This window comes from Nyctereutes procyonoides, unplaced genomic scaffold, assembly GCF_905146905.1.
Source record: "Nyctereutes procyonoides isolate TBG_1078 unplaced genomic scaffold, NYPRO_anot_genome, whole genome shotgun sequence".
Classification (NCBI taxonomy): domain Eukaryota; kingdom Metazoa; phylum Chordata; class Mammalia; order Carnivora; family Canidae; genus Nyctereutes; species Nyctereutes procyonoides.
In genome coordinates, this window is record NW_026575117.1 from 2,927,450 (window position 1) to 2,940,000 (window position 12,551).

The 12,551-nt window shown below is 46.7% G+C and overlaps 1 protein-coding gene and 2 non-coding genes across 3 annotated transcripts in view; 1 reads left to right on the plus strand and 2 right to left on the minus strand.

Annotated features, from left to right (window-relative positions):
- LOC129515149 (basic proline-rich protein-like) overlaps positions 1 to 12,551 on the minus strand; it is a 38,075-nt gene that overhangs the window by 4,251 nt on the left and 21,273 nt on the right. The window lies entirely within an intron of this gene.
- TRNAE-UUC (transfer RNA glutamic acid (anticodon UUC)) lies at positions 1,640 to 1,711 on the plus strand. The gene has a single exon. It is a non-coding gene; the product is annotated as a tRNA-Glu (tRNA).
- On the minus strand, positions 2,284 to 2,355 carry TRNAE-UUC (transfer RNA glutamic acid (anticodon UUC)). The gene has a single exon. It is a non-coding gene; the product is annotated as a tRNA-Glu (tRNA).

Genomic DNA, 12,551 nt, shown 5'->3' on the forward strand with positions numbered 1-12,551 from the left:
GCTCTGGAGCGAGGCCTGCCCTGCCGGGCTCCCGCCGGAGGAGGGGGCAGCAGGCCATCGTGAGAACCGACCGTCTGTGGACGTCTGTCCGCTGTCCCACAGGCAAAATCACCTGGGGGGCAGCCGAGGCCTGCCTGGTAGGTGCAGCCCAGGCGTCCGCAGGTCTTCGGCCGCTTCGTCGAGACGCAGGACGGGGAGGATGGCCAACCAAACCGAGCCTCCCACTCCAGCTGGGACGTTTGAGAAAGAAGCCTCAAACCATGAAAATGCAAATGTATTTGTACTCAATTTACCATCTGGTCCTTGGATCAGCGACCAGCGCTGTGGGGCTCAGTGGGAGACGAGCCGGTCAGCAGAAACGTGCTGCTAGAGGTAGTGAAACGTAAAGCTTCTCCCCTTCCTGGGCCTTCCCTCCCAGCTCGTCGGGGTGGCTTTTTATTCGCTCTTTAATGTCGTTCTATGTAAAGAAACATTAAAATAATTAGCGTGGATTTTACCAGTTCTCATCAGATTGGGCAGGGCCCATTTCTCAGCCTCTGCCTTAGCTTGAGTTAACCGTCGTCGAGCTTCTCTCCTCCCCACCGGCCCTCGGGCCGTGGCGTGTCCCCAAGATCCAGCAAATATGCAGAGCATGTCCCATTTACTAGCTTATTGTGACTCTCTGTTGACCTAAGCGAAACCCATTTCCTGGGAAGCTGCTCTCATGACGCTCTATTCTCTCCCCCCGCTGCCTCAACTTGCCCCTAAAAGTTTCTGCTAAGCTCTGCTTGCCCTTCCCTGCGAAAGAATCACCCTGTGCTGTTTGATTTGAGACATTTGCAGATTTCCGAGCTGGGGGCATGCCCTCCTTTTCGAGAAGTCCTCTCCTTATCTAAGTCTGGATTTGTGTTTAGTTGACAGGTCACATATAAAAGCGTTCAACTCAGGCAGCACCACTGAACCACGCAGTCCCGGTCTCACAGCCGCTGGGCGGCAGGGGTGGTTGTCCCGACCAGACCGGCCGGGCCGTGGCGCAGAGCTGACCCACCGGGTTTAGTTTACTTCTAAGCGCGCACGTTCTACGCCGTTTCCTCCCTTGGGCTTGCTGCTAAGGAAGGAAGGAAGGAAGGATGGAAAGGAGAAGACACTGGCCTGTGCTCACTTTGTTTTTCCTCCTGTGTCATTGTCCCCCCCCAGCGGCTGGCTAACCCGGGAAGTCACTGAGACAGGCTGGGAGAGCATTCCTTGGCCTTGGTTTTTCTTAGAAGGCCTTCCTTTTTGCCTTGGAAGCAAATTCTGCGTGGGTTGGCCAGTGTGGCCTCTGGGCCGGCAGGTTCTCACGGAGGTCAGGGGCTCACTTCATGCTCCACCAAGTCTCGGATGCCCACTGCCTGCCTCCTGGGTCCTTCTGGAATTCTGTGTGCAACTAGCAAACGCTACAAGCAAATGGCAGCAAGGACGGTGTTCACGAATATTCCCAGTAGCTTCTCTGCTCATACGCAGGCTTCACTGCCCCTCTGGACTCCAGTTAGGAGGAACACGTTCAAGGTTATTTAAAATTTCCGGGATACTCTTCAGACATCTGAAGTTTCTACCGCAGGCTTGACTGGGTCCTAAGATCCTTTGTCACAAGGTGCTGCTGGGCCCCAGTAGGCGCCCCTCCCTGGTGGTCTAGTGGTTAGGATTCGGCGCTTTCACCGCCGCGGCCCGGGTTCGATTCCCGGTCAGGGAAACCTGTTTTCTTCCTGCTCACCCGCCACCTTCTACTGTTGCTCTGAGCGACTCCGTTTTAACCGAGGCTCTTTCCCGAGGCCCACAGGTCGTGTCACCGGTGTTGAAGGGACAAGGGCCCCGTGAAGAATGAGAAAGTCCTCGTGGGATTCAAACTTGCCTCGGCCACCCTTTATGGGAAAATACGGAATCATTCTTTTCCTGGGAGAACATTTCTACCCGACACAAGGGAGTTGTGTCAAATGACTGTGACAACTCTTAGGGTTTGGCTGGTGCAGGCAGGCTCCCAGCAATGGAGGCAATGTGCCCCCCCCCCACGTTCAGGGAAACCCTAAGTTACATTCCAGGGGTGGAGACAACGCACGTGATTTTACCAGATCCTCTGCTGCTTGGTCTTTTGTAAAAACCAGAATATATTTCTACATGATAATTAGTTCGCTCTACCTGTAAGACAGGAACTATGGTAAATAGATGAGGACCGATCCTACTAAAATAGCAGATCATACGACCGGAGCTTGGCCTGTAGGCGAGAATCCGGAGCCCCGCCGGCCTGTGGGGCGGAAAAGAACAGGCTTCCCTGACCGGGAATCGAACCCGGGCCACGGCGGTGAAAGCGCCGAATCCTAACCACTAGACCACCAGGGAGGGGTGTGGGGGACACGGGGGCTGAGTCTCTTGGAATAGGATCTTGAGAATGATGCAGGCACCTGTTGGAGATCTTTAGAAATGTCTGGAAAGTGTTTTGAGGGGGCGTGTGTGGTGCTGGATGCTGTGACTGCCACTTGGGTCAGGGGCTGGAAGGAGACTTTAAGGGGCAGAAAGGTCGCAAGAAAGACTGTCACAAGTCAATCCAGGGAAGAGGACGATTTTTCCTATATTTTTGCTGCACCCCTCCTCTAGGCCGTGCTGTTAGGTGGGACCCGGAATGACCCTCGCAAAGGCCTGAAGTTTGGTTAGGGCTCTCCCCGCCCCAGTCAGTGTTGCAGGGGTGGGTTAGGATGCCCTCTCAACCCCCCCCCCCCATGTGTGAGCTGGGAAGGATCAGCAGGTGGCCAAAAAAGGGCTCCTTGCAGGGGTCTGAACAGAGTCTGGTAGTGGGAGGTGAGGTGTCCGTACGGGTGCGCAAGACCACTCTCCCTGCTGGAAGGAGCTAGAATTCAGAGGAGGGTCCTCCCCGAGCCCGGTGCTCAGGCACAGAGCTGAGTCCACCTGGATTCTAAATACACATCTGGCCTCATAGGTCCTTTAAGACCTATTTTTGTCAAGGTAAGTGGGAAGATCTTATTGTATTTTACTCTTTCCTAGCTTGAGAAATTTAAAATATTAGACATGTGGTACGTGGCCTTCCCTTTGTACTATTCCCCACAGCTACAAATACCAGGCATGCCTACTTCTCCGAGCTTCCAGGCCCACTCCTGTATAGAGGCCCTCACCCCACACCTTGGAGCCAAGGTCATGCTCTCCCAAACTGAGTCATCTTCCTCCATGCCACCCACCAGGAACCTTTCCCCAGACCCCACCCCTAGTTGAATCACAGCACCCTTGGGAATGAGCTCGGAACTTTTCCTACCCAGCGTATCCCTTAAGCATACAGTTTTCCTGTACTAACCTCCGTGGCTTTCCCTCTAGGATGGACAGGTCCTCTGGGGAGTGTTTTCACCTCAGCAGCCCTAGCAGCAGCTCCCACGTGGATTGAAGGTAGTGGGCTAACAGGTATGCATTTTCTCCTTAAAATTGCATTCAGTAGCATGTTTCCAATTTAAAAAAAAAAAGAAATGATGAGGCTGTTTCCGTTTCCTGTAATCTGAAGAGCCCTCAGATTTTCTGCTAGGACTTAATGCGAGGAAGGAGAAGAGGGGGCCCGCGTGGGAGGGGTCTTAGAGCTCTCTAGAGAAACAGAACCAATAGAAGACCTAGTGTACACCTGTAGCTGTCTCTGCAGACCATGTGATTATGGAGTCCCGAGCTGCAGAGTGGGTTGGCAAGCTGGAGACCCAGGAGGGATGACGGTTTTGATGGTTTGGTTCCAGTTGGAGCCTGAAGGCCTGAGCACCAGGGAGTTGCTACTGCACTTCAAGCCCAAAGATCAAGGCCAGCAGGCTGGAGACCTAGGAAAAGCCCCAAAGCAGGAAAAACCCGATGTCCCTGCTCAAAGGCAACCCAGCAGATAGTTCTCTCTTACTGGAGAGAGAGCAGGCGGTATTTTCAGTCTCTTCCAGCCGCCACCTGATTGAGGGAGGCCCACCCACGTTAGGGAGGGCAATATGCTTTATTCAATCTATTGATTTAAATGTTCATCCCAGCCAAAAACATCCTCACAGCAACGTTCCAAATCATGTTTGACCAAATATCTGGGCACCCCACAGCCCAGTCAAGTTGACACACAAAATTAAATGTCCCAGAAGGTGGCCCCTTATACGAAGCGCACAGAAGAGAAAGCCGCCTTGGTTAGGTAGGCTTCAGTTTAGGGTAGTTGTTTTTTCAGAGCTTTTGCCCTCGCTGGGTATACAGCAAAGATGCCTCATCTGGTCACAAAACAGGGATGAATTAAGAAGGAAAAAGTCCCTTCTGGCAGAGAAGCAGGAGGGCTGGGGAAGAGTAGGTTAGCAACACACCTTCCCTGGGGACTTGAACCACCAATATACTGACTTCTGATCAAACCTGCAGACCACTGGACTTCAGGGACCATGCTGAGTTATCTTTTTAAAATTTAAACTTATGCATATAAGTTTAGCTATTTTATTTTTAAAAAAGATTTTATTTATTTATTTATTCATGAGGGACACACACACACACAGAGGCAGAGACATAGGCAGAGGGAGAAGCAGGCTCCGTGCAGGGAGCCCGATGCGGCACTCGATTCCAGGACGCCAGGGTCATGCCCTGAGCCGAAGGCAGATGCTCAACCACTGAGCCACCAGGCATCCCTAAGTTTAGCTATTTTAAAGTGAACAATTCAGTGGCATTTAGTACATTCTTAAAGCTGTGTGACTACCTTAACTGTCTAGTTCCAAAACATGTTCAGCATCCCAAAATAAAGCCCTGTGTCCATGAAGCGATTATTCCTTCATACACACTCCTCCCAGCTCCTAGAAGCCATCAGCTTGCTTTCTGTTCCTCTGGACTTAACTAACTCTAGATATTTCGTATGCATGGAATCACACACTATGTGATTTGTCTCTGGCTTCTTTCACTTAATGTACTGTTTAGTTCATCCAAGCTGTGGCATGGATTAGTACTTTCATTTCTTTTTATGGCTGAATAATATTGCACCCTATGTATGTGCCACATGCTGTTAATGTATTCATCTACTGATGGACATTTGGGTTGTTTCCACCTTCCGACTGCTGTGAACAGTGCAGCTCTGAACATTCGTGGACAAGGACTAGTTTTGAGTATCTGGTTTTAACTATTTTGGGCACATACCTTGTAGTGAAATTGCTGGGTCATGTACAATCTCACCAGCAATGCTTGGTGGTTCTAATTTCTCCTTCCTGCTCACACTTTTTATTTTCTTTTGTTGTTGTTATTGTTAAAATGATAGCCATCCTAGTGGGTATGAACATAACACTACCCATGTGCTAGAATGATGAAAATTTAAAAAGTCTCAGGGTGCCAAACAAAAGAGGACTTACTATATGGCTCCATTTACATAAAACTCTAGAAAATGCCAGCTATCCCAAATAAATGGATATAAATGTTCAAAAAAAGGAAAAAGAAAAAAAAAGGAAAATGCCAACTAATCTACAGTGACCATGAGCAGATAGTATTTGCTCAATCAAGATGCACAGGTCAGTGGGGGCATGACTTAGTGAGGGTTAGAAGGGAAGCCTTATCGAAAGCTATAAGGAAACGTCTGGGGATGAGGGATATATTCATTATTTCGATTACAATGATGGCTTCACTAGTGTGTACCTATGTCAAAACATCATACTGTCCATTTTAAATATGGGCAGGTTGTTGTATGTTAAACAATAAACTGTTAAAAAGGGGAACAATTGTGTAACTTTTGGAGTTCACTGAAGTCTCATTAACCTTTGTATACACTTTTTGGAGTTTCACTGAAGTCTCTTCATTTTAACCTGTGCCATAAATTGAAAATGTAGGGAAGTGATTACACCATTCTCTTTTAAGGAGACTTTCTGAGTCTTTAAATTTCTCTCCTCTGTGACAAAGTCTTAAGTCATTAGCAATGCAGATTCCTAGATGACAGTAGATGACCATTAACTTGCTATACAGCAGACCTTGGGTTGTTGGATTCGCTTTCCAGAATATTCACAATATCCTGTCTGCCTTCCACGCCAACAAAGCCCTTTGAGATTCCTATATTTTTGTTACCGAGTTTTACATTTTTTTAAAAAAAGATTTTATTTATTTATTCACGAGACACACTGAGAGAGAGAGAGAGAGAGAGAGAGAGAGAGAGAGGCAGAAACACAGGCAGAGGGAGAAGCAGGCTCCATGCAGGGAGCCCGATGCGGAACTCGATCCCAGGTCCCCAGGATCACGCCCTGGGCTGAAGGCAGGCGCTAAACTACTGAGCCACCCAGGCATCCCCTGAATTCTAAATTTTAGTGGTCTTGGACATAAACAGCAAAAATAGACCTAGCAGATTAGGCAGAAAAGGAATTAATTGAGAGGTTATTGGTAGGTCATAGATTTAAGAGAATGAACAATCAGACTCAGATAAAAGGGCCAAAGGGGAGTTAGGAGGCCAGAAATCGAGTTTGAATGCCAGTGCGTGAGTTCGATTGTGAGTGCGACTGCGAGTGGGAGTGTGAGTGCGAGTGTGAGCGTGAGAGCGAGTGTGTGTGTGAGTGCAGGTGTGAGTGTGAGTGCATTTGTGAGTGCGAGTGTGAGTGCGAGTGCAATTTTTTTATTTTTTTTATTTTTTTGTTTTTTTGTTTTTTGTTTTTTTTTTCTTTTTTTTTGTTTTTTTTGCGAGTCCGATTTTGAGTGCGAGTGCGAGTTCGACTGCGAGTGTGAGTACTATTTTTTAATTTTTTTGGTATTTTTTGGGGGTTTTTTTTGTTTTTTTTTTGTTTATTTGCGAGTGCGATTTTGAGTGCGAGTTCGAGTGCGAGTGTGAGTGCGAGTGTGAGTGTTAGTGCGAGTGTGAGTGCGAGTGCGAGCAAGAGTGCAAGTTTGATTTTGAGTGCGAGTGTGTGTGATCGAGTGTGAGTGCGAGTGTGAGTGCGAGTGTGAGTGTGAGTGTGAGAGAGAGTGCGAGTGTGAGTGTGAATGCAGGTGTGAGTGCGAGTGCGAGTGTGAGTGCGAGTGCAATTTATTTTAATTTTTTATTTTTTTTTGTTTTTTTTTGTTTTTTTTGTTTTTTGTTTTTTGTTTGTTTTTTAGCGAGTGCGATTTTGAGTGCGAGTTCGAGTGCGAGTGCGAGTGTGAGTGCGAATGCCTGTGCGAGTGTGAGGGTGAGTGCGATTGCGAGCGTGAGTGCGAGGGTACGTGTGAGTGCGAGCGCATTTTTTTATTTTTTTATTTTTTTGTTTTTTTTTCGTTTTTTGTTTTTTTGTTTTTTTTTGTTTTTTTTTGTTTTTTTGCGAGTGCGAATTTGAGTGCGAGTGCGAGTTCGAGCGCGAGTGTGTGTGCGAGTGCGAGTGTGAGTGCGAGTGCCTGTGCGAGTTTGAGGGTGAGTGCGAGTGCGAGCGTGAGTGCTAGTGCGAGTGTGAATGCGAGTGCCAGTGTGAGTGCGATTTCGAGTGTGAGGGCAAGTGGGGGTTTGAGTGCGAGTGAGAGTGCGTGTGTGAGTGCGAGTGCGAGTGTGAGTACGAGTGTGAGTGCGAGTGCAATTTTTTTAATTTTTTATTTTTTTTGTTTTTTTTTGTTTTTTGTTTTTTTTTGTTTTTTTTTTGTTTTTTTGCGAGTGCGATTTTGAGTGTGAGTGCGAGTTCGAGTGCGAGTGTGATTGCGAGTGCGAGTGTGAGTGTGAGTGCGAGTGCCTGTGCGAGTGTGAGTGCGAGCCTGAGTGCGAGTGTAGGTGTGAGTGCCAGTGCAATTTGTTTCATTTTTTTATTTTTTTGTTTTTTTTGTGTTTTTTTTGTATTTTGGTTTCTTTTGTTTTTTGTTTTTTTTGTTTTTTTTTGTTTTTTTGCAAGTGCGATTTTGAGTGCGAGTTCGAGTGCGAGTGCAAGTGTGAGTGTGAGTGCGAATGCCTGTGCCAATGGGATGTTGAGTGCGAGTGCGAGCATGAGTGCGAGTGTACCTGTGAGTGCGAGAGCAATTTTTTTTATTTTTTTTGGTTTTTTTTGTTTTTTTGCGAGTGCGAATTTAAATGCGAGTGCGAGTTCGAGTGCGAGTGTGAGTGCGAGTGCGAGTGTGAGTGTGAGTGCGAGTATGAATGCTAGTGCGAGTGTTATTGCGAGTGTGAGAGCGAGTGCGAGCAAGAGTGCAAGTTTGAGTTTGAATGCCAGTGCGTGAGTTCGATTGTGAGTGCGACTGCGAGTGGGAGTGTGAGTGCGAGTGTGAGCGTGAGTGCGAGTGTGTGTGTGAGTGCAGGTGTGAGTGTGAGTGCATTTGTGAGTGCGAGTGTGAGTGCGAGTGCAATTTTTTTATTTTTTTTATTTTTTTGTTTTTTTTTGTTTTTTGTTTTTTTTTGTTTTTTCTTTTTTTTGTTTTTTTTGCGAGTCCGATTTTGAGTGCGAGTGCGAGTTCGACTGCGAGTGTGAGTACTATTTTTTAATTTTTTTGGTATTTTTTGGGGTTTTTTTTGTTTTTTTTTGTTTATTTGCGAGTGCGATTTTGAGTGCGAGTTCGAGTGCGAGTGTGAGTGCGAGTGTGAGTGTTAGTGCGAGTGTGAGTGCGAGCAAGAGTGCAAGTTTGATTTTGAGTGTGAGTGTGTGTGATCGAGTGTGAGTGCGAGTGTGAGTGCGAGTGTGAGTGTGAGTGTGAGAGAGAGTGCGAGTGTGAGTGTGAAAGCAGGTGTGAGTGCGAGTGCGAGTGTGAGTGCGAGTGCAATTTATTTTAATTTTTTATTTTTTTTTGTTTTTTTTGTTTTTTTTTGTTTTTTGTTTTTTGTTTGTTTTTTTGCGAGTGCGATTTTGAGTGCGAGTTCGAGTGCGAGTGTGATTGTGAGTGCGAATGCCTGTGCGAGTGTGAGGGTGAGTGCGATTGCGAGCGTGAGTGCGAGGGTACGTGTGAGTGCGAGCGCAATTTTTTTATTTTTTTATTTTTTTGTTTTTTTTGTTTTTTTTCGTTTTTTGTTTTTTTTGTTTTTTTTTGTTTTTTTTGTTTTTTTGCGAGTGCGAATTTGAGTGCGAGTGCGAGTTCGAGTGCGAGTGTGAGTGCGAGTGCGAGTAGGAGTGTGAGTGCGAGTGCCTGTGCGAGTGTGAGGGTGAGTGCGAGTGCGAACGTGAGTGCTAGTGCGAGTGTGAATGCGAGTGCGAGTGTGAGTGCGAGTTCGAATGTGAGGGCAAGTGGGGGTTTGAGTGCGAGTGAGTGTGCGAGTGTGAGTGCGAGTGCGAGTGTGAGTACGAGTGTGAGTGCGAGTGCAATTTTTTTAATTTTTTATTTTTTTTGTTTTTTTTGTTTGTTTTTTGTTTTTTTGCGAGTGCAATTTTGAGTGTGAGTGCGAGTTCTAGCGCGAGTGTGAGTGCGAGTGCGAGTGTGAGTGTGAGTGCGAGTGCCTGTGCGAGTGTGAGGGTGAGTGCGAGCCTGAGTGCGAGTGTAGGTGTGAGTGCCAGTGCAATTTGTTTTACTTTTTCTATTTTTTTTTGTTTTGTTTTTGTATTTTGGTTTTTTTTGTTTTTTGTTTTTTTTGTGTTTTTTGTTTTTTGTTTTTTTTTTTTGTTTTTTTGCAAGTGCGAATTTGAGTGCGAGTTCGAGTGCGAGTGCGAGTGCGAGTGTGAGTGTGAGTGCGAATGCCTGTGCGAGTGGGATGTTGAGTGCGAGTGCGAGCATGAGTGCGAGTGTACGTGTGAGTGCGAGAGCAATTTTATTATTTTTTTTGTTTTTTTGCGAGTGCGAATTTGAGTGCGAGTGCGAGTTCGAATGCGAGTGTGAGTGCGAGTGTGAGTGTGAGTGCGAGTGCCTGTGCGAGTGTGAGGGTGAGTGCGAGTGCGAGCGTGCGTGCGAGTGCGAGTATGAATGCGAGTGCGAGTGTGAGTGCGAGTTCGAGTGTGAGGGCAAGTGGGAGTTTGAGTGCGAGTGAGAGTGCGAGTGTGAGTATGAATGCTATTGCGAGTGTGAGTGCGAGTGCGAGCAATAGTGCAAGTTTGAGTTTGAGTGCGAGTGCGTGAGTTCGATTGTGCGTGCGAGTGTGAGTGCGAGTGTGAGTGTGAGTGAGAGTGCAATTTTTTTATTTTTTTATTTTTTTTTGTTTTTTTGGTTTTTTTTGTTTTTTGTTTTTTTTGTTTTTCTTTTTTGGTTTTTTTTGCGCGTGCGATTTTGAGTGCTAGTGCGAGTTCGACTGCGAGTATGAGTGCGAGTGCAATTTTTTTATTTTTTTGGTATTTTTTTGTTTTTTTTTTGTTTTTTTTCTTTTTTTTTGTTTTTTTTTGTTTATTTGCTTTGCGATTTTGAGTGCGAGTTCGAGTGCGAGTGTGAGTGCGAGTGTGTTAGTGCGAGTGTGAGTGCGAGTGCGAACAACAGTGCAAGTTTGATTTTGAGTGCGAGTGCGTGTGATCGAGTGCGAGTGCGACTGTGAGTGCGAGTGCGAGTGTGAGTGTGAGTGTGAGCGTGTGTGCGAGTGTGAGTGTGAGTGCAGGTGTGAGTGCGAGTGCGAGTGCGAGTGTGAGTGCGAGTGCAATTTTTTTCATTTTTTTTTGTTTTTTTTTGCTTTTTTTTGTTTTGTTTTTTTGCGAGTGCGATTTTGAGTTCGAGTTCGAGTGCGAGGGTGAGTGCGAGTGTGAGTGAGTGCGAATGCCTGTGCGAGTGTGAGGGTTAGTGCGAGCGTGAGTGCGAGTGTAGGTGTGAGTGCGAGTGCAATTTTTTTATTTTTTTATTTTTTTGTTTTTTTTTGATTTTTTTTGTTTTTTCGCGAGTGCGATTTTGAGTGCGAGTGTGAGTTCGAGTGCGAGTGTGAGTGTGAGTGCACGTGTGAGTGTGAGTGCGAGCAAGTGTGCAAGTTCGAGTTTGAGTGCGAGTGCGTGAGTTCGAGCGTGAGTGCGAGTGTGAGTGCGAGTGCGAGTGTGAGTGCGAGCGTGAGGGTGAATGCGAGTGCGAGTGTGAGTGCGAGTGCGAGTGTGAGTGCGAGTGCGAGTGTGAGTGCGTGTGCCTTGTGTGTGTGAGGGTGAGTGCGAGTGCGAGCGTGAGTGCGATTGCGAGTGTGAATGCGAGTGCGAGTGTGAGTGCAAGTTCGAGTGTGAGGGCAAGTGGGAGTTTGAGTGCGATTGCGAGTGCGAGAGTGAGTATGAATGCTAGTTCGAGTGTGAGTGCGAGTGTGAGTGCGAGTGCAAGAGTGCAAGTTTGAGTTTGAGTGCGAGTGTGTGAGTTCGATTGTGAGTGCGAGTTTGAGTGGAAGTGTGAGCGTGAGTGCGAGTGTGTGTGTGAGTGCAGGTGTGAGTGTGAGTGCGAGTGTGAGTTCGAGTGCAATTTTTTTATTTTTTTATTTTTTTTGTATTTTTTGGGATTTATTTTGTTTTTTTTGTTTATTTGTGAGTGCGATTTTGAGTGCGAGTTCGACTGTGAGTGCGAGTGTGAGTGTTAGTGCGAGTGTGAGTGTGAGTGCGAGGAGGAGTGCAAGTTTGATTTTGATTGCGAGGGCGTGTGATCGAGTGCGAGTGCGAGTGTGAGTGCGAGTGTGAGCGTGAGTGCGAGTGTGTGTGTGAGTGCAGGTGTGAGTGTGAGTGCGAGTGTGAGTGCGAGTGTGAGTGCGAGTGCAATTTTTTTTAATTTTTTATTTTTCTTTGTTTTTTTTTTTGTTTTTTTTTTGTTTTTTTGCGAGTGCGATTTTGAGTGCGAGTGCGAGTTCGAGTGCGAGTGTGAGTGCGAGTGCGAGTGTGAGTGTGAGTGCGAGTGCCTGTGCGAGAGTGAGGGTGAGTGCGAGTGCGAACGTGAGTGCGAGTGTAGGTGTGAGTGCGAGTGCAATTTTTTTTATTTTTTTATTTTTTTATTTTTTTTTTGTTTTTTTGTGTTTTTTTGTTTTTTTTTTGTTTTTTTGCGAGTGCGATTTTGAGTGCGAGTTCGAGTGCGACTGTGAGTGCGAGTGTGAGTGTTAGTGCGAGTGTGAGTGCGAGTGCGAGCAAGAGTGCAAGTTTGATTTTGAGTGCGAGTGCGTGTGATCGAGTGTGAGTGCGAGTGTGAGTGCGAGTGCGAGTGTGAGCGAGAGTGCGAGTGTGAGTGTGAATGCAGGTGTGAGTGTGAGTGCGAGTGTGAGTGCGAGTGCAATTTTTTTTAATTTTTTATTTTTTTTTGTTTTTTTTTGTTTTTTTTGTTTTTTGTTTTTTGTTTGTTTTTTTGCGAGTGCGATTTTGAGTGCGAGTTCGAGTGCGAGTGTGAGTGTGAGTGCGAATGCCTCTGCGAGTGTGAGGGTGAGTGCGATTGCGAGCGTGAGTGCGAGGGTACGTGTGAGTGCGAGCGCAATTTTTTTATTTTTTTATTTTTTTGTTTTTTTTCGTTTTCTGTTTTTTTTGTTTTTTTTTGTTTTTTTTTTGTTTTTTTGCGAGTGCGAATTTGAGTGCGAGTGCGAGTTCGAGTGCGAGTGTGTGCGAGTGCGAGTAGGAGTGTGAGTGCGAGTGCCTGTGCGAGTGTGAGGGTGAGTGCGAGTGCGAACGTGAGTGCTAGTGCGAGTGTGAATGCGAGTGCGAGTGTGAGTGCGAGTTCGAATGTGAGGGCAAGTGGGGGTTTGAGTGCGAGTGAGAGTGCGAGTGTGAGTGCGAGTGCGAGTGTGA